At 44.9% G+C, this 19,926-nt stretch overlaps 2 pseudogenes; both read left to right on the top strand.

The window, feature by feature from the left end:
• The first annotated feature begins 5,869 nt into the window (after nt 1–5,869).
• Nucleotides 5,870–17,138, top strand: LOC101703653 (cAMP-dependent protein kinase type II-alpha regulatory subunit pseudogene; annotated as a pseudogene).
• Nucleotides 17,139–17,539: 401 nt separating this feature from the next.
• Nucleotides 17,540–19,032, top strand: LOC101704027 (septin-14 pseudogene; annotated as a pseudogene).
• Nucleotides 19,033–19,926: the final 894 nt, after the last annotated feature.

The raw sequence follows: 19,926 nt of genomic DNA, 5'->3' as shown, positions 1-19,926 counted from the left end.
ACCACCATGCCTGGTTCTCCTGGTATCTTTATGTATCATTCAGATAGCATTGTACCCAGAACAATTTCACAAGGAATAGAATTCCAAGATTCATTCCCAGAGTTCACAGTGCATGGCAAACAAAACCAAATTCAGAAAAATACTTTGGGGGGGCCAGTGGCGCAGCTCAGTGGTAGAGCACGCGTCAAGTGTGAGGCTTGGGTTCAATCCCCAGTATGGAAAAATTCTGGAGGACCTGTTCCTGAGTGGGGAACTCCCTGGATTGGGTTTTGGGACTGTCACTGACTCCACGGGTTCTTGGGCCTTCTCTCAAAAGAATCAGAAGCACCTTGGCAGGCACAAGGCTTGGCTTGAAAACAAAGCAAAAAGCATGCAGAGAACAGAAATCCAGGGCTAACATTAACAAAGGACAGAGGTCCGCGGCCCTTAGGGTGTCTACAGGGCAGGGGGGCTGTCTCTTGATGTCCTCACACGCTCACAAGTTTTCACTGTGCTTGAACTCTTCTTTCTCTTGCCTCTTCGTGATATAGAACCCTGTCTTTTTTTGTCACACAATTCTCATTATTAGCTTTTTTTTTTTTTCTTCATTGCTGGGGATTAAACCCCAGGGCTTTCACTGAGCTACATCCCCAGCCTTTTTTTGTTTTAATGTTACTGTTTTTTGTTTTTGTAGTACTAGAGATTGAGCCCAGGGTCTCACACTGAGCTGCATCCCCAACCCTCTTTGATTTTTGATCTGGAGACAATGACTCACTAAATTGCCCAGGCTGGTCTTAAATTTGAGATCCTCTTGCCTTATCCTCCCCAGATCCTGGGATTATGGGGCCACTATGCCCTACTCATTACCATTTTGAACTCCACCTCAGGTTGTGATTTTTACTATGCTAATAAAGTAAAAGAAACTAAGGTGTGGTATTAGAAAAGAAAATAAAAAGTGGTAAAAAGTAAAAAGAAAGTGGTATTAGGAAAGAAGTAAAAGAAACTAAGGTGTGGTATTACAGGCTTATAGTCCTAGTAGTTGGGAGGCTGAGGCAGGAGGATCCAGAGTTTGAAGCCATAGTGGGACCCTGTCTCAAAACCAAAAAGGACTGAGTTCGATTCCCAGTACAAAAAAAGGAAAAAAAGAAAACTAAAGGTGACTGTAACTGTATAAACTATACTGTATAAAAGAAGAGGTATTCCGCAACCATTACTGTAGTGACTATAACTGTCTAAAAGTAAAGATAACTGTAGTGAGCACTGTGGCCATGCTTACCACCTGGGAAAGTTCCTAACTGGGCTTTGGAGCGGGCAGATGACTCCCTAGCTGAGTGGGTGTTTGATGATCTTGGCCTGTTGGCTCTGCCCTCTCCTATCTCTGCTGACCTCACAGTCTTTGAAGGCTGATGAGCTCCCATGCTCGCATCACGTGGTGAAGGCCGCAGCCTTGACAGCTGGTGCACCTTTTAACCCTCGGTTCCCTGGTGTTTGTCAACCCCATAGGTCTGAGTGCTGACCTCCTGCCTCGATGCCATTTACGAAGGAATAGTTGAAGGGCTGGGGATTTAGCTCAGTGGTGCCGCCGCCTGCCTCGCAAGTGCAAGATCCTGAGTTCGTCCCCAATATATATATTAAAAAAGAAGTAATAGTGGGAGATACTAGGAAGCTGGATGATTTTTTCCCCCCAATGAACCCAGGGCCTTCACATTAAGCTACATCCCCAATTCTTTTTTTATTTTAAAATTTTTATTATGAAACAGAGTCTTGCTAAATTGCCTTGAATTTGTAATCTTCTTGACTCAGCCTCCCCCACCCAAGTAGCTGGGACCACAGGAGTGTGCCACCACACCCTGCCCACTTTCCCAATGCAATACTTTCAAAATGCAAGAAAGACCAGAGGATCTGGGTGCGGTGGCATATGCCTGTGATACCAACTTGAGGCGGAGGCAGGAAGTTCAGGGTTCAAAGCCAGCCTGGACAATGTAATGAGACCCTCTTTCAAAACACACACACACACACACACACACACACACACACACACATGCACACACATTCAGATTTATGAGTTACCAAAGTAAAAACAACATAAGTGTTTTCATCTACTGAGTGTTATCCTCTTAAGCTTGAACTGTCCTTTCACCAAATACAGTACTCATTCTTCTTTGTGAAATAACAATTCTAGTTCATTGTTTTAGACTGAGATCCTGCAGTCACCCTCAATCGATGAGACTGAGAACTAGAGTCACATACTGACATTCCACCAGGAAAAGACGAAGCTATCTGACCTTCCCAGAAACCAAGAGAAGCAGTAGTCAAATTTCCCCATCAAACCTGTTTGAGACATCATGAGAATGATGTTGCCTGTGCTTTAAGTCTTACAAAACGCCTGAAATAACTTGATGTTAACCAATCAGCTATTTTTCTATTGTTCTCCCTGGCCTGGTGTGTTATTGTCACTTTGAAATGATCAATCTGCTTTTGTTCTCTGTTTCTCCTTTCTTCAGCCCTTTTAAAAAAATTTTTTTTGGTACCGGGGAATTGAACCCGGGCCCTTGGACTTGCAAGGCAGGCAGCGGAACCACTGAGCTAAATCCCCAGCCTTCTTCAGCCCTTTTCAATCTGTAAAACCAGCCTCCTGGGGCTGGGGAAGTAGCTCAGTAGTACATGCTTCCCTAACATAGGCAAGGCCCTGGATTTAATTCCCAACTCTACAAAAAAAAAAAAAATAGAAGAAAAAAACCTCTGCATTGCCTATAAGAACACTTACTCTGGTTTGTTTTGTTTTTGTTATTTTAGACAGAGTCTCACTATGTAGTTGGCCTTGAACTAACTATGTAGTCCAGGTTGGCCTTGAACTCACAGTGATCCTCCTGCCTCAGCCTCCCAAGGGTGGGATTACAGGTGTGGAGCACCACACCTGCCTGTTAAACCCTTTTAGATGTTTATTGGTTTGTTAGATTTTGAAGACTGTGTCTCCTGTCCTTTGTATGAAAGAAAAAATCACAGCAGGATATAGGTTAGAACTAATCCCAGCCAGGTGTGGGGGCATACACCTATAATCCCAGCACTCAGGAGGCTGAGGCAGGAGGAGGAAGATCAACATGAATCTGAGACCAGCCTGGGCTACATAGTGAGTTCAAGGCCAGCCTGAATGACAAAGTGAGACCCTGTCTCAAAAAAAAAAAGAACTGATCCCAAGCCTGTGCTTCCTCCTGTCTTTGCCTCTCAACAGCCAGTCATTTTCCAGGCTCAAGCCAAAACAAGTGCATAGCCTTGAACCACTGTGTTCTCATGTGCGCGCGCGCGCGCGCGCACACACACACACACACACAGTACTGGGTACTGAACCCAGCAGCTCCACTCTGGGCCCCGGTCCCAGTCCTTTTTGTATTTTTTCATCCTGAGATGGTCTCCCAGACTGGGGTCAAAGTTTCAGTTCTCCTGCCTCAGTCTCCCACAAGTGGTGGGATTACAGGAGCTAACCTGGCTATTAATCTGTTCTTGTAAGGGTACTAATTCTATTGCACCGAGGCCCATTTATAACCACTTTTAACTTTCCTTCCTTAGGAGATCCTTTTCCAAACACTACAGCCGTATGCAGGTTAGTGAGACAGGAGACTGGGGCGTGGCCAGCCCGCTGGGCAAGTGTGCATGACCTATCAATCATGGAGATCCAGGACAGAAGCACAAAAAAGTTCCCAAGCCCTGCACCTGGGACCAATCAAAAGATGCTATCTTCAGCTTCTGGTGTGAAATCAAGCAGGTTTTTGATAGGACGGCCTAGATCTGATGTCAGCCAGAGGAATGGAAGATGCTGTGGCCACCATAAACTCTTTCAGGGGCCCACGTTCACTCCGCAGAGCGTACTTCTTTCAATAACTGTAAAACTTTGCTACACTTGTCCAGTTAGAACCCAGAAGGAATCTCTAGAAGGACGATACTGCCCTCGGACTCATAGCGATCCTCTTGCCTCATCCTTCCAAGTGCTAGGATTACAGACATACACCACTATGCCCAGATTGGCACAGAACTGGGGATTGAATCCAGGGCCTTTGCACATCCTACGAATATCCCCAGCTCCTCCTACCCCCCCTTTTTTTTTTAACTTTTGAGACAACACTGGGGTATGTTTTCCAGGCTAGGCTCAAACTTGCAATCCTCCTGCCTCAGCCTCTGATAAACCAGTCTCCAGATTAAAAAAAAAAAAAATCAAACTCCTAATTAGGCCTAACATGTTATAACTCTTCTGGGTACAAATGGAAACACACTAATTCCCTCCCCAGAATAGAAAGCAAGTTTTCTTTGGGTGATGCTTACTCTTAACATTTCATATATTTTTTTTTTTTTGAGACAAGGTCTCACTTTGTAGTTCAGGCTGGCCCTGAGCTCACTATGTACCCCAGGCTGGCCTTGAACTCATTGTGATTCTCCTGCCTCAGCCTCCTGAGTGCTGGGACTCCAGGCATACGCCACCACACCCGGCAACATTTCATAACTTGAACATTATAACATAACATAATTGGCTGGGGATTTAGCTCAGTGGTTCCACAGCCTGCCTCGCAAGTGGAAGGACCCGAGTTCGATACCCAGTAACAACAACAACAACAACAACAAAAAACAACAAACATATAATAATTTAGGTTTAACAATCCTTAAGAACCAGTATTAAGTCTGTCAACATTATATTACCTTAGAATCATATTAAGAGAGAAGTAGTATGATTACAATCCTCGCTTCTGTTGGTGATCAAGGGGATGCAGCTGGCACTTAGAACTACCTTCTTCTACTACCCATTCTGTACTCCCTTGGCCTTCAGTAAGCACGTCAGCAGGTCTTGGTTTTTTCCCTGGTAGAGTGACCTTCATTCCTGAAGGTTCTGGACCATTTGTCATTCTGTCTGGATTAGGTCATTTTAGTTTCCCATTGACTTTAATAAGGGTAATACTAAGAAGTACCTTAAGGATCTCCTGCACTCCATTCTTCCTTTCCTCCATTGTGGAGTAAAAGTCCAAGTGCCCCTTGATAGTCTGGGTCAACCACTCCTGACAATGCTGTGATTCCCTTTTTAGCTTCTTTCCTCAGAGGCAGGAAGAGACCAAAATCACTAGGTCAGTCTTACTTTCCAGTTCAACGGTATTACTGTTGTGCTTCCTGGTACAAACCTTTCCACCTCTGGAACTAAGACTTCTAAGCCAGCAGAACTTAAGTTAGAGGAAACAGGAAGCAAAAATTTTGCTAGTGGCTCACTGGGGTAATGGTGATTGATACCATTCCCACTTCCACCCCTTGATTCCTGGACCCATGAATCCTAGCTATGGGAGACACAGTATGGTGGACACTGACTCAAAGCATATACAGCCTTTTGAAGAACCTTGCCCCAGCCCTGCAAGCTATTGCCACCTAGCTGGTGCTGTAACTGTGTCTTCAAAAGACCATTCCACCTTCCTGTCAACCCAGCCACTTCTGGATGGTGAGGAACATGGTAAGACCAGTGAATTCCATGAGCATGAGCCCATTGCCTCATTTCTTTGGCTGTAAAATGTGCTCCTTGGACAGAGGCAATGCTGTGTGGAATTCCATGACAGTGGATAAGACATTCTGTGAGTCCACGGATGGTAGTTTTGGCAAAAGCATTAGTGCAGGGAAGGCAAATCTACAGGCAGAATAAGTGTCTATGCAGTAAGGACAAAGTGTAGTCCCTTCCGTAATGGAAGTTGTCCAATATACTAACCTGCCACCAGTTCACAGGCTGATCTTGGGAAGTGGTGCCATATTGGGAACTCAGTATTGGTCTCTGCTGTTGTCATACTGCCCATTCAGTAGCCAGCTCACCCTTGGTGAGTGGGAGTCTGTGTTGCTGAGCCCATGCGTAACCTCCATCCCTGCCACCATGGCCACTCTGTTCATGGGCCCATTGGGCAATGACAGGTGGGTGAAGAAGGAGGTTGGCCACTATCTACAGAATGGGTCATCTTATCTTCCTGATTGTTACAGTCCTCTTCTGCTGAGGTCACCTTTTGGTGAGCACTTAGATGGGAAACAAACATTTTTACATGCTTTGCCCATGTGAAGAGGTCTATCTACATACCTCTTCCCCAAATATCTTTGTCACCAATTTTCCAGTTATGTTTCTTCCAAGTTCTTGACCATCTGGCCAGACCATTGGCTACTGCCCATGAATCAGTACACGGTCACACATCTGACCACTTCCCCTTCCAGCCAAAATGTACTACCAGGTGCACTGCCCAGAGTTCTCCCACTGTGAAGATTTCCCTTCACCACTGTCCTTCCAGGATGTCCTAGAAAGGGGCTGTCATGCTGCAGCTGTCCACTTGCGGATGATGCCTGCATAATGTGCACAATCATCTGTAAACCAGGCCCTGGCCTTCTCTTCCTCTGACAACTGATCATATGGTACACCCCACAAGGCCACAGGTGCACGCTGGGAAGCAGAAGGCAATATGGCAGAAGTAAGAGCCATGAACATCTGGGCAACTTCTTCATGTAATTTACTTGTACCCTCTGGACCTGCTCTGGCTTGATCATGTATATGCCATTTCCATTTAATGATAAACTGTTGCTGTGTACATCCAACCTTATGACTCGGTGGATCAGATAATACTCAAGTCATGATAGGCATGGTGGTAGCATGGTGACCTGGTGTCCCGTGGTCAAGAGTTCAGTTTCCAGTAAGGCCCAGTGGGAGGACATGAGCTGTTATTCAAAGGGAGAGTAGTTGTCTGCAGGTGATGGCAGAGGCTTCACCTAAAAATCAAAATCCTAAAGACTTCTATGATTCACCTATAGGGGCTGCCAGAGACTCCAAACAGCACCTCTACCTGCCAGTACCACTTCAAGTACTATCAGATCTGCTGGATCATATGGCCCCAGTGGCAGAGCTGTGCAGGCTGCTGTAGAACCTTTTCCTGTTCTGAGCCCCAGTCAAAACTAGTGGCTTTCCTAGTAAGACACCAAAGTGAGGAATGTGTTGCCTCCAAAATCCAAATAGGCCCGCTAGGCCCATTCGTTATGCCTCTTTTTTGGTTGGAGGGGGAGCCAGATGCAACAACTTACCTTTTACCTTAGAAGGGATAGCTCTACATGCCCAACTCCCAGTGACAAAATCTGTATCTGTCAGTGTTTACTGGAGAAACATATAATAGAAGACATACAAGTATGTAAGAATTTAACAGTTCGGCTTACAGTGGCCACCCACAGAGTCGTGGAAGAGTGCAGAGGGTCTGTCAGCCAAAGGATTCAGTTGAAGGTCTGGAGCTCACTGCAGTGTCCCACGCAAGTCCGTATCAGGAGGCCAAAGGGTCTGCGATAGGCGGCTGAAGAGTATGCTCCTGGAAGGCCAAAGAATCTGCACTGGAAACCAGGAGATGACGTCCAAGGTGAAGGCAAAGACTGGAACTCCTCCGAAAAAAGAGAAGCAGATCTGTCCTTCATTTCCCCTTTATACCATCCAGGGGCAAGCTGCTCTAGGGTGGGTCTTCCACATCCTAGGGTGTGGAATTGCTGAGACAATTTAGTTGAGCTTCTCTTAAGTTGACACAATCAATCAACCATCACACTAATCATCTCAGATTGTTAACTATTGGAAGACTGACTATATAATTGTATTTATTGATTGCTGTGTAACAATTTCTCACAAATGTTCATCTAATTAAAGTAACCAACAGCTTCTGTGGATCACTGTGTCAGGAATCTGACCAGGAGTCTTCCGGAGCTCTCACAGGCTGCATTCCTGGTATCAGACAGGGGTCACCTGAAGTGAAAGCTCAGCTACAGAAGGCTGAATCTCACTTGTGTTTGTTGGCAAGATTCAGGTCTTCACTGCTGCTGGAATGAGGGCCTCCATCTCACACTGGAGACTGCAGTCAGTTCTTTACCATGTGGCCCACTCCAACATTACAGCTTGCTTTATGAAAGCAGGCAAGCCAAGAGGGCAAGACAGTCTGCTAGCAAGAACTCACTCACAGTCCTTTGTAACCCAAGTCTGGCTGTGTTCTGTTGGATAGAAGCAAGTCACACTCAACAGGAAGGTTTTCCACAAAGGCAGGAATACCAGCAGGCAGCAATCCTCGGGACCACTTTAGAGTTGGCCTGCCATGTGAATTAAACTAACTTTGAATAAAACCTAGTGGGTGACCTAGTGACTTAGCAAGGCCCATTTCAACAAATTTTTAAAAAGTGCTTGCTATGGCTTGTACCTAGATGTCCCCCAAAAGCCTCATGTGCTCATAGGTGGGGCTTTTTGCAGGTGGCTGGATCTAGGGTATGTGATACTAGAATTAAGGATGTATGATAACTATATTGGTTTAGCATAATTCTGGGTGTGGATAATGGAAGGCCCACCCTGGGTCTGGGCAGCACCAACCAATAGGCTTATAGACTGGATGGAATATAAAAGGACAGATGGAAGGCAGGCTGCTACTTGGTGCCACCTCCTGCCTGCTCTGCCACGGACTGTTTCTCCTCTGCCATGCCACCAAGCCTTGGAGCCAGCTGACTATGGACTGAAACCTCTATAAACTGTGAGTTAAAGTTTCTTTAACTTGTGGGTGTCAGATATTTTGTCCCAGCAACAGAAAAGTAACTAAGACAGTGCTAGATATGTAAATCTATGTGAAGACCCTGATTTCAATCCCCAGTATTGAACACATACACACACACACACACACACACACACGCACTCACATTGTATTATTTTAAGGGAGAGTACTATTACCAGAATGCCATAGTCATCTCCCATAATGACAAAGAATGAAACCATGGATGGAGAAGGGAGGGTGCAAGTGAATTTATTGAAAAGATAAAAAGGCCAAAAAAGTTTAAAAATAGAAAGGCAGGAAAGTAAAAGATAAAAAGGCAAAGAAGTAAAGTTCTCACTAGCTGGGAGGGGCTTCTGAGTAGGATTTCCCTGCAGGCTCTTTGTTTATGGATTTTTAAGGGATTTAGACAGGGGCTGGGGCCATTGTGTAAGCAATGTATTATCTACCCTATGGATACTACATACTTTTTAGGGTCTAATCTATCCAGCATCCATGCAGGGCCTATGGGCCCTTAAGCCTCCCAGACAGCCGAAGGACACCTGCCAGATGTTTGTGTACGATCCCTGGAGGGTTGTGACTCAGCAGACTCCATTTTGGGCTTACTGGCTCCATTTTGGGCCTGCTTTCCTTACAGTCTAATAGAATCCTAACTCTTGTCTCACTAATTCCTGTTACAGTACCAGCTCATTTTTTTAAAAAAGTTGAAATACAGCTTATACATAAAGTATACAAATAGCTGGATGTGGTGGCACATGCCTGTAATCTTAGCACTTGGGAGGCTAAGGTAGGAGAATTGCCTCAAGTTTGAGGCCAACCAGAGTCACATAGTGAGCTCAAGACTAGCCCGAAATACACATAGTGAGGCCTGGTCTCAAAAGAAAAAAAGAAAAAAACCAAATACTAAGGGCTTTGTCTATGTCCCCATCTCTGTAATACTCTTACCCCATTTAATTTTTATGTATATGTTCATGTAACCATCCCTTAAATCAAGATACTTTGTCTACATAGTAAAGGCCCAGGACCCCAGCAGACTTTCTCTCAGCTGATAAGCCTCTGTCACCACCATTAACCATTATTCTAGTCTCTTAACACTATAGATTATATCTCTTTCAACTTCATATTGTGGAATTACAGATCATTTACTTTTGTGTGTAACTCCTTCAACTCAACAATTTTTTAAAATCAACATATATCTGTGAAATTCTTCCTATGGAGGTAGTTGCTCTCATTCTAATTTTATTTTTGATGCTAGGGTTGAACACAGGGACTCATGCATGCTAAGCATGCCTTCTCCCACTGAGCTGTACTCTCCAGCTCCCAATTCATTCCTTCTCATTACTATGTATTATTTTCTTCTGTGAACGTACCACAAGATGTCTTTTTCTTATTGGTAAATATTTCATCATTTGTCTTAAAAAATGTTTTAACTTTTTATTAGTACATATCTGCCATACATAGCACTCACGTTCATCATAGGGAATTTGTACCTGTACATAATATATCTTAATTCTTTTTTCTTCCCCTTCCTCTCCCTTGCCTTCAACCCTTCTTCTCTGAACATACTTGTACATATCTTTTGGTGGACATAACCACTCATCTCTCTTGGCTGCTGGGGGATATGTTCCAAGATCCTCCATCAATGCCTGATACCTTAGTACAGAACCTTATCCTGTGTAGGAGTTAGTGTGCAGTGCCAACCTGATTGGTTTGGGAATCTTCCCAGGAGATTGGTAGAGCACACTACTGGGTACTACTGGGTATGTCTGGGTTGATCATGGAGATGTCACCTTGAAAATCTAGATCTGGTCTCTCGCCTTTTCTACTCTGATGCTGTTCACCTGCTCTGCTTCCTGGTCATCATGAACTAAGCAACCTTGCTCTGCCATGATGTTTCTGCCTTGGAGTCAGCTGACCATGGACTGAATCCCCTGAAACTGTGAGCCAAAATAAACCTCTCCTCCTTTACATTGTGTAAATGCTATGTTTGTGTCAGCTTTCTGTTTCTGTAACAAATACTTCGATAATGTATGAAGAACTGCCTCACAGTTTGTTTGTTTTTTAAGAGTAGGAAAATTTATTGGGGAATAGGAATGGGGAATAAGAATAGCTCCTGAAAGACAGGAGGGGTCCCGAATGGGTTGCCCTTGTCTCATAGTTTTATAGGTTTCAGCCTACAATCAGTTGCCCCCATGGCTTTGGGTCTGTGGTGCTCATCACGGAGGGAGTGTGTGGTAGAGCAGAATCACTCACTGACCACACATCCGGGAAGTGAAAGAGGTGGAGGAAGAGACTAGGTTCCCACTATACCCCTTCAAAGTCACGTCCCCAGTGGCCTGAAGACCTCCTGCTAGATCCCACCTCTTAAAGTTTCCATTATATAGTAAAGCCCTGTTTCAAAAAACCAAAGAGAGAGAGAGAGAGAGAGAGAGAGAGAGAGAGAAAGAGAGAGAGAGATTTACTTAGACACAAGCACTATGATATCAGTTTGAGTGACTAATGTTTGAGTAGGGTATAGTATGTGGATACGCTGCACAAAGAGACAATTCACATTTCAGGCTGGACAGATAGGACAGCATGAGCATAAAGCTGCTCAGAATGGCACACAATTTAAAACTTATACATTGTTTATTTTTGGAGTTTTCCATTTAATATTTTCAGACAATAGTTGATTGTGGTTATTGAAACCACAGAAAAGAAAACTAAGGGGAGCTAATGTACACCCATGAGTAGAATTGCTGGGTCATCTGTATACCCATATTTAACTTTAGTAAGTACTTCCAAATGGTTTTTCAAAGTGATAATACTAATCAAGACTCCCACCAGCAATGTGGGATAATACCAAAACTTGGTATTATCAGTCTATTTATTTTTAGCCATTTGGTATGGTTGTAGTGGAACCACACAGCAGTTTTCATTTGCCTTTCTCTGATGATTAATGCTTTTTAAATACTTTTTTGTATGCTGGTTGGTCATTCAGATACCCTCTTTTATGAAATGTTATTCAAGTTTTCTATTTTTAAATTAGGTTGTGTTATGGCTTTGAAGAAATACTTTATAAATTCTGACTATAAGTCCTCTGGCACATATATGTATTAAAAACATTATCTCTTATCGTGAGAACTTTCCGTCTTTCTTTTTTCTTTTTTTGCAGTTCTAGGGGTCAACCTCACAGCCTTGCACGTGCTAGCCAAGCACTGAGCTACATGCCCAGCTCTGCCTTCTCAGTCTTTAAATGTTGCCTTTAATAAAGCTTTGCTCAGCAGGCACCAGATATACCTGTAGTCCTGACTGATTGGGAGGCTGAGGTGGGAAGATCACTTGAGCTCACGAGTTTGACACCAATCTGGGCAACATAGTGAAACCTCATATAAAAAAAAATAAATTATGTACAAGACAGAGATCAAGGTGGTGTTTTGGGATGATGGACATTAGGCCAGCACACATTAAGTATGCCTTCTCCCGTGAACTGTATCTCCAGACTCTTATTTTGTTCTTAGTATGTGGATCTCCAACTGACCTGCACCATTTATTGAAAAGACACCATTATGAATGAGATTCAAACACGTAGTCTCCTTTGGTTTCTGCCCATTTTCTAAACCTTACTCATCAGACTTCTTCATGATTACACGGGCTACTCAACATGTTTTCAATAAACTCTTAACCAAAATGGTCACAGTTGTGTCCTGTTACTTGCAACTCAGAATCCTGCCACACAGAGACAATCAGTTATATTTATATTGGGACAGTTTTCTTGCATGTACATATCCATAAATATGCATGCTGGAGAGCTGCAAGGCACCATCCTCTGCCCTCTTTTCTGTCTGTCATGTCTTGCTGACAGAGCTCAGGAGGTTTCAAGTATATAAACACCACCTCTAAACTGGTGATTCCAATACGTCTTAGTAACTTTCTTATCTCTGACAGAAAATACCTAACACTCACAACTTAAGGGAGAACTTTATTTTGGCTCACAGTTCCAGTGTGTTCAGTCCATGGTTGGCTGGCTCCAGGGCAGATAAGACAGGGTGGAAGGGCCCAGTGGTGAAGGAAGGCCACTCACATCAGGGTGACCAGCAGAGAGAGAGAAAAAGGAGGAGCCAGGGACAAGAATACACCCCTCCAAGTCATGCCCACAGCGATCCGCCCCTTCTAACCAGGCCCTGCCTCCAAATGTGAGAATTTTGGAGGAAATTTTCTTTTTTAAATTTAAATTAAATTAAGTTAATTTTTTATTTTTTGGTTTTTTGAGACAGGGCCTCACTATGTAGTTCAGGCTGGTCTTGAACTCACCATGTACCCCAGGCTGGCCTCGAACTCTTTGTGATTCTCTTGCTGCAGCCTCCTTAGTGCTGGGATTCCAGGTGTGGTTATTCAACATGTTTGCCAGGATCATGACAGTCGTCTCTATCTTACACAGTGAACAAGTCAAGTCCTTCTGTTTTTATCTCAGTTAATGGCATCTCTTCATCGAGTAGCTCAGGCCAAAAAATTCACGGTCAACTTTGATTCTTGTCTTCCTGGCCCTCAATGTCTAATCCACTAGCAAGTCCTCAACAATTTCCCCATAAAATCCAATCCAAATCTTACCACTTCTTATCACTTCTACCCCTGCTTCTTTAGGCACAGATGCCATCAGTGTCACTGGGGCTACTACTGTAGCTTCCACTCTGTTCTGTGATTGGTCTTGCTGTGTAGCTGGAATGACCTTTCTATAATGTAAACCAAATCATGCATTTCTACTGCTAAAGACACATTATTCCCTGTGAATAAAGAATAAAATTCAATGCCTTTCCTATGGCCTACAAGGTCATTTGTGATCTAGCCCCTACTTTTCACCCTTGTTCTCTTTTTGTTTTCCTTTGTGGTACTGGGATTGATCCCAGTACCTTTGAACTCAGCTGCATTCCTAGCCCATTTTTTAAATTTTGAGATAAGGTTTTGCTAAGTCATTAAGTTGCCAAGGCTGGGCTTGAACTTATGATCCTCCTGCCTCGGCCTCCCAGAGGGGTGGGATTTCAGTCCTGTGCCAGTACCCCTAGTTTCCCCCTCATTTCTTGCTGAACTTGCCCTTGTGTGCTGCAGACATACCTGCCTTGTTGTGCCTCCTTCATGACTGCTACTTGCAGTTTTGTCTGTCTGGGATGCTTCTCTACATTCGAGTTTTTTTGTTTTCCCCAAATAGCATTTCATCAGAGAGGCTTTCCCTTACCAAAATCAGCAACCCTCCCCAATCATTATATGTACTATTACATTGCTTTGTCTTCTTCAAACCACTCATGACATTTAAATTTGATTTTTTCTTCTTTTTTCAGTACCAGGGATCGAACTCAAGACCTTGTGCTTGCCAGGCAGGCACAGTGTCTCTGAGCTACATCCCTGGCCCATTTAAATTTAATTTTAAATTAACAACCAATTTTAAATTACAAAGCCAGGCACATGGCTCAAGCCTGTAATCTTGGGAAGCTGAGGCCGAAGATCCCTTGAGCCCAGCAGTTCACGGCCAACCAGGGCAAAATAGCAAGACCCTGTCTCAGATAATAATATAATAATTTTTAAAAATTTTAAGATTAATTTTATATTAATTTAATTTCTATGCCCCCTAACAGAATATATGCTCTATAGAATGGTAAGTGTTCACACTGTAAATCTTAGAATAGGTTTCAGCATAATAATTATTTATTATTTGTTGAACAAATGGATGAACATAATATGGATTTATGATAAGATTAAATCCACAGAATTTCCTTTTGTAATAAGATTTTCAGCATGGCATTTCTTCACCTATCAAGAGATACTTGTAAATAAACTTAGTCCTAAAAGATGCAGTCTGGCAAGTGATACCAAAAGATGCCATTGCTCAAAAATTAGTTCCACCCTCTAGGCCTAAATCAGAAGAAGTTGCATTGAAAGAAATGTGAGTTTCTGAAAAATAGCGATAATTATTCTGAAAAATAATTATTCTCCAATAAGAGAAATCCAGTATTATCATTTTCTATCTTCATTTGTATTACAGAGAGAACCTTGTGACATCCAAGGATGAGTAAATAAAATTATCTCTAGATAGTTTAAAGCATTAAAACATCTGAAATTTTTAGATGAAATACAAATCACTTCTCAAAAGTACCATCTTATTTGTAAAAACATGAAATTGAAAAAAGAAGAAAGAAATAATAGGCCCAGAGCTGTCAAACTGACAGGCTGTCTTAAGTGAGACAGAACACTCATACTATTCTTAGGGTACTATTATCTGGCACTCCCATATTAAACGAGAGAGGGCTTTTCCTTCACATTTCAGAAAGGTGTGAGCAGGACACACAGCAGACGGACAGATTACCAAATTAAGCAACAGCAATTGAGATCATGAAGAATTTTCCATTTACATTCTGAGTGCTTAGAAGCCAGGCATGATGGAGCACACCTATGTCCTAGCACTCAGGGGACTGCTGCATGTTTGAAGCTGGCCCAGGCTACACAGTGAATTCAGAACCAGCCTGAAGGCCAGGCTCCTTGGGAGGCTGAGGCAGGAGGATCCCTGTGAGTTTAAGGCCACTCTAAACTACATAGCAAGATCCTGTCTCAAAAAAAAAAGGAGGGCCAGGGATTTAGCACAGTAGCACCATGCCTGCCTTGCAAGCTCAAGGTCCTGAGTTCGATCCCTGGTACCAAAAACACAAAACAAAAAGTTCTGAGTGCTCAGGTAACTACTGAGTGCTCCATAGGTAATCAGAAGAGTCAATGCCCATAACCCTCTTACCACCTGTACCATCTAACAAAGTTCGTGGCAGACTTCTGGGCCATGCCACAGTGCAGAAATGACTTTCCACGTTAGTAGCTGGGTGTATATATGATAAAGCGGCAAAAATTGCACTGCCAACAAAACCATCAAAATAGGGTTAAAGATTTAACAGAAATATATAAATATTTCTAATTGTTTTCATTTTAGGGGATTCTGAGAGTTGAACCCTGAGACTCACACAAGCTAGGCAAGCGTGCTGCCACTAAGCTACACCCCAGCTCTATTTGCTGAACACTTACTTGTTCTAGCTTTGGATAAATTCACTAAGAGTACAATATGTTTGCTACACTTTCATGCTCACTTCATTTAAAATTCTGTTTAACAGACCTCAAAAAACTTAAGAGTAGCTGGCCACTGTGGCACATGCCTGGAGTCTCAGCATCTCGGGAGGCTGAGACAGGAGGATGACAAGTTCCAGGCCAGCCTAGCAGATTTAGTCAGACCCTGTCTCAAACTAAAATAGAAAGGACTGGGATCCAGGCATGGTGGAACAGAGGCCTGAAATCCCAACACTCTAAGAGGCAGAGGCAAGAGGATGGCAAGTTCCAGCCCAGCTTGAACAGAACTTAGGGAGACCCTGTCTCAAAAAAAAACTTAGGATGTAGGTCAGTGGCACTACACCTGCCTGGCAAGTGCAAGGTTCTGAGTTTGATTCCCAGGACAGAAAAAAAATAATAATAAGTGAATAATTTTTAAAAGAAATTAAAAGGGTTGGGAATGTAGATCAGTGAGAGGACCAGGGTTTGATCCCAGTATTAAAAAAGAGTACAGTTTAAAATAATTAAGTGAGAGGGACATCTAGATACCAGCCACAACAGCAGACTTGTGCCACCATGCCCAGCACATCACCACTTCTAAGTTCCAGGTCCCAGCAGATTTAACAGACGAAGCAGTCTGTGCAGAGACTTATAACCCTGATGAGGAAGAAGAAGATACTGATCCAGGGGTGATTCATCCTAAATCTGATGAACAGAGATGCAGACTTCAGGAAGCTTGCAAAGATAGTCTTCTTTTCAAAAATCTTGCTCAGGAACAGCTTTCTCAAGACCTGGATGCCATGTTTGAAAGGACAGTCAAAGTGGATGAGCATGTCATTGACCAAGGAGATGATGGAGACAGCTTTTATGTCATAGAAAGGGGAACCCATGACATTTAGCAGCAAAAGGTAATCAAGTGCGTCCTGTCGGTCAGTATGACAACTGGGGCAGTTTTGGAGAACTAGCTCTGATGTACAATACCCCCAGGACAGCTACCATTGTCGCCACTTCTGAAGGCTCCCTGTGGGGATTGGACCGGGAGACTTTTATAAGAATCATAGTGAAAAACAATGCAAAAAAGAGGAAGATGGTCGAATCATTTATTGAGTCTGTGCCACTCATTAAATCCTTAGAGGTGTCAGAACAAATGAAGATTGTGGATGTGATAGGAGAAAAGAACTGTAAGGATGGAGATTGTATATCACTCAGGGTGATAAGGCTGACAGCTTTTACAGCATGGAGTCTGGTGAAGTGCGCATCATGATTAGGAGCAAGACTAAAACAAACAAGGATGCTGGGAGCCAAGAGGTCGAGATTGGCCGCTGCCACAAGGGGCAGTACTCTGGAGAGCTCGGACTGCTCACCAACAAACCTAGAGCTGTTTCGGTTTATGCAGGTGGAAACGTTACCTGCCTAGTTATGGATGTTCAAGCATTTGAGAGACTTCTGGGGCCCTGCGTGGACATAATGAAGAGGAACATCTCGCACTATGAAGAACAGCTGGTGAAGATGTTTGGCTCCAGCTTGGATCTGACCAACCAGGGATAATAGATAGGCCACATCCCAGAGCCTTCTGTCAGCCACACAACACATACAAAAAATAAACATGACAGAGCCGTTCCCGCTGTTGTCACCACTGCTGCCATTGCTGTGGTTTTGGGCATTCACAAAATTTTAAAGTCAGCACTAAAGGATGAGCAGAGGTTTTACCCACACCTCCACTTTGCTTCCGAAAGCCCATTATTAAACCACTCATAATGATTACTCCAAAAAATAAATAAAATAAGTACACTGAAGTGAGCAATAGTGGCAAGTCAGGGCGTCCGCAGATGCAGTCCATTGAGGGTAGATGATCCCCCTTGCTCTTGGTCTCCGGCCCCCGGCTCCTCCCAGTAGCTATGACCACGCCCCCTCCCATCCACTAACGACAGCCCCCGCCCACTCCACCCGTCCCCACCACCATGGCGGACTATGAAGAGGCCTGGCGCCCAGGCTCGCAGCCCCACGCAGCCACAGAAGAAGCTACCCGGTCCTCGCAGGGGTCCGACCATGGAGACTACGACGACGACGACGACGACGACCGCGGCGAGGCAGAGGCGGTCCGGAGCCAGACGCCCACTGGCCAAGTCGGGCTGGAGGCGCTGCCCGAGCAGCTGGTGGCCAGGCGCGTGCAGCAGGGCTTCCGCTTCAACCTGCTGTGCGTGGGCGAGACGAGCCTCGGCAAGTCCACGCTGGTCGCCACGCTCTTCAACACGCGGCCCAGCGGCGCCCAGGCCTCGCACTTGTGTCCGGCTGTAGGTCTGCGCGCCGAAACGCACGAGTTGCGCGAGAGCAACGGGGCGCTCACGCTGACCGTGGTGAGCACCGTGGGCTTCGGGGACCAGGTGGACCGGGAGGACGGCCACCTGCCCATCGCCGCCTACATCGACGCGCAGTTCGAGGCCTTCCTGCAGGAGGAGCTGCGTGTCCCGCGCGTGCCCGCCACCCGGCCCGACTCGCGCCTCCACGCGTGCCTCTACTTCCTGGCGCCCACGGGCCACTCGCTCAGGGCGCTCGACCTGTGCGCGCTGAGGAGCCTGGGCAGCAGGGTGAACGTCATCCTGCTCATCTCCAAGGCCGACACGCTGTCGCGGGCCGAGCTGCAGCGCTTCAAGGCGCGCGTCACGGCCAAGCTGGCCGCCCAGGGCGTCCAGCTGTACCGCTTCCCGACCGACGACAAGGCCGCGGCCAGGCTCAACGCCGCCATGAACAAGCAGCTGCCCTTCGCCTTGGTGGGCAGCACGGATGAGGTCCGCGTGGGCGGCAGGCTGGTGCGGGGACGGCAGTACTGCTGGGGCCCGGTGGAGGTGGAGAACGAGGAGCACTGCGACTTGGTGAAGCTGCGGGAGATGCTGGTGTGCACCAACATGGAGGACCTGCAGGAGCAGACGCACTCGCGGCACTATGAGTTGTACTGGCGCCACCGGCTGCGCGAGCTGGGCTGGGCCGACGCGGGCCCGGGGAGCGGGCCGCCGTGCCCCGCGGAAGCCGAGGAGTCCGAGGCCCGGAGACGCCAGTTCCTGGAGGCCTGTCGCAGGAAGGAGGCCGAACTGAAGCAGGCGTTTGCCAGGCGGGTGAAGGAATAGGAGGCCGTCCTGAAGGAGACTGAGGCAGCTGCAGGCCAGGTTCGAGCAGCTGGAACGCATGCAGCAGAAGGAGACCCTGAAACTCGAAGAGCAGAGGAGAGCTCTGGAGAAGGAAATGCTGGCTCTCTCCAAAAAGAAACCGGCCTGGAAGATGTCCCAGGGCCGGGTGTCGGCATCGAGTACCAGCAAGAAGGAGGATGACAGTAAATACTACAATTTTATGTAACCCAACAGTTGCAGAGTGGAGCTTAACCTAACTTAGAATCCAAGTTAAATATGTTTTCATTTAGCAAAAGTAAAATTATAATTATGCTTGATTTTCTTGGTGTTTTTAATTTGTGTTTTGACCATTTTTATATCGGGCACATGCCACAGTTCTTGACATTAATGGAAAAAAATACTTTCAAGGCTAGGTAAACACATAAAGCCAGAGTGGGTGATTGCTAGAAACCCCTCTGTTGCTGTTTTGCCATGAATCTAGATATTTTCCTCTGCTTTTAAGTGATTTTCATTTGGCTCTGCTTTGTACCAAAAGCAAAGGCTTGGTGCCCTTGGAAATACAGAACTCATTCATGTTATGGCCCATTTGTGTGCATATGCCAGGATGCATCCTGTTTTCAATATACATGAAGCACAAATTTTGAGCTATAGGTTTTGAAAGGTATTGGAAAGCTAAAACTCTAATCTTTCTCTCTCTATATATACACACATATATATACATCATATATATGTATATATATTTAGTGTTACTGGGGATTGAACACAGGGCCTTCACACTGAGCGACATCCCCAGCCTTTATTATTTATAGGCAATGTTTTGTTAAATTGACCTAGCTGCATTCAATTTCGAACCTCTTGTCTCAGTTTACCATAGTACTGATATTACAGATTTGTGCTACCATTCTTGCTTTAGAACTTTTTACATTGTTAATAAAATTACCTAATTGAGGAGCAAGAAGTAGCTCAGCAGTAGAACATATACCTTTCCTGCATGAACCAAAAATAAAACAACTGACATTCTCTATTTTGTTTGTATTTTCTATTAAAATGTAAGGGTCAAATGAGCCTGGTGGTATATGACTCTTGAGTGGCTGAGGTAGGAGGACTGCAAGTTCAAATGCAGCTCAGGCTGCTTAGCAACTTAGCATTACCTTGTCTTGGAAAAAAGGGGGGAGGGGCTGGGGTATAGTTCATTTCAAACCCCTGGGTTC

Source organism: Heterocephalus glaber, unplaced genomic scaffold (genome assembly GCF_053883595.1).
Source record: "Heterocephalus glaber isolate CG9 unplaced genomic scaffold, H.glaber_assembly_v1.0 deba00001608, whole genome shotgun sequence".
Taxonomy (NCBI): domain Eukaryota; kingdom Metazoa; phylum Chordata; class Mammalia; order Rodentia; family Bathyergidae; genus Heterocephalus; species Heterocephalus glaber.
This window is presented reverse-complemented; position numbering and strand designations above follow the sequence as displayed.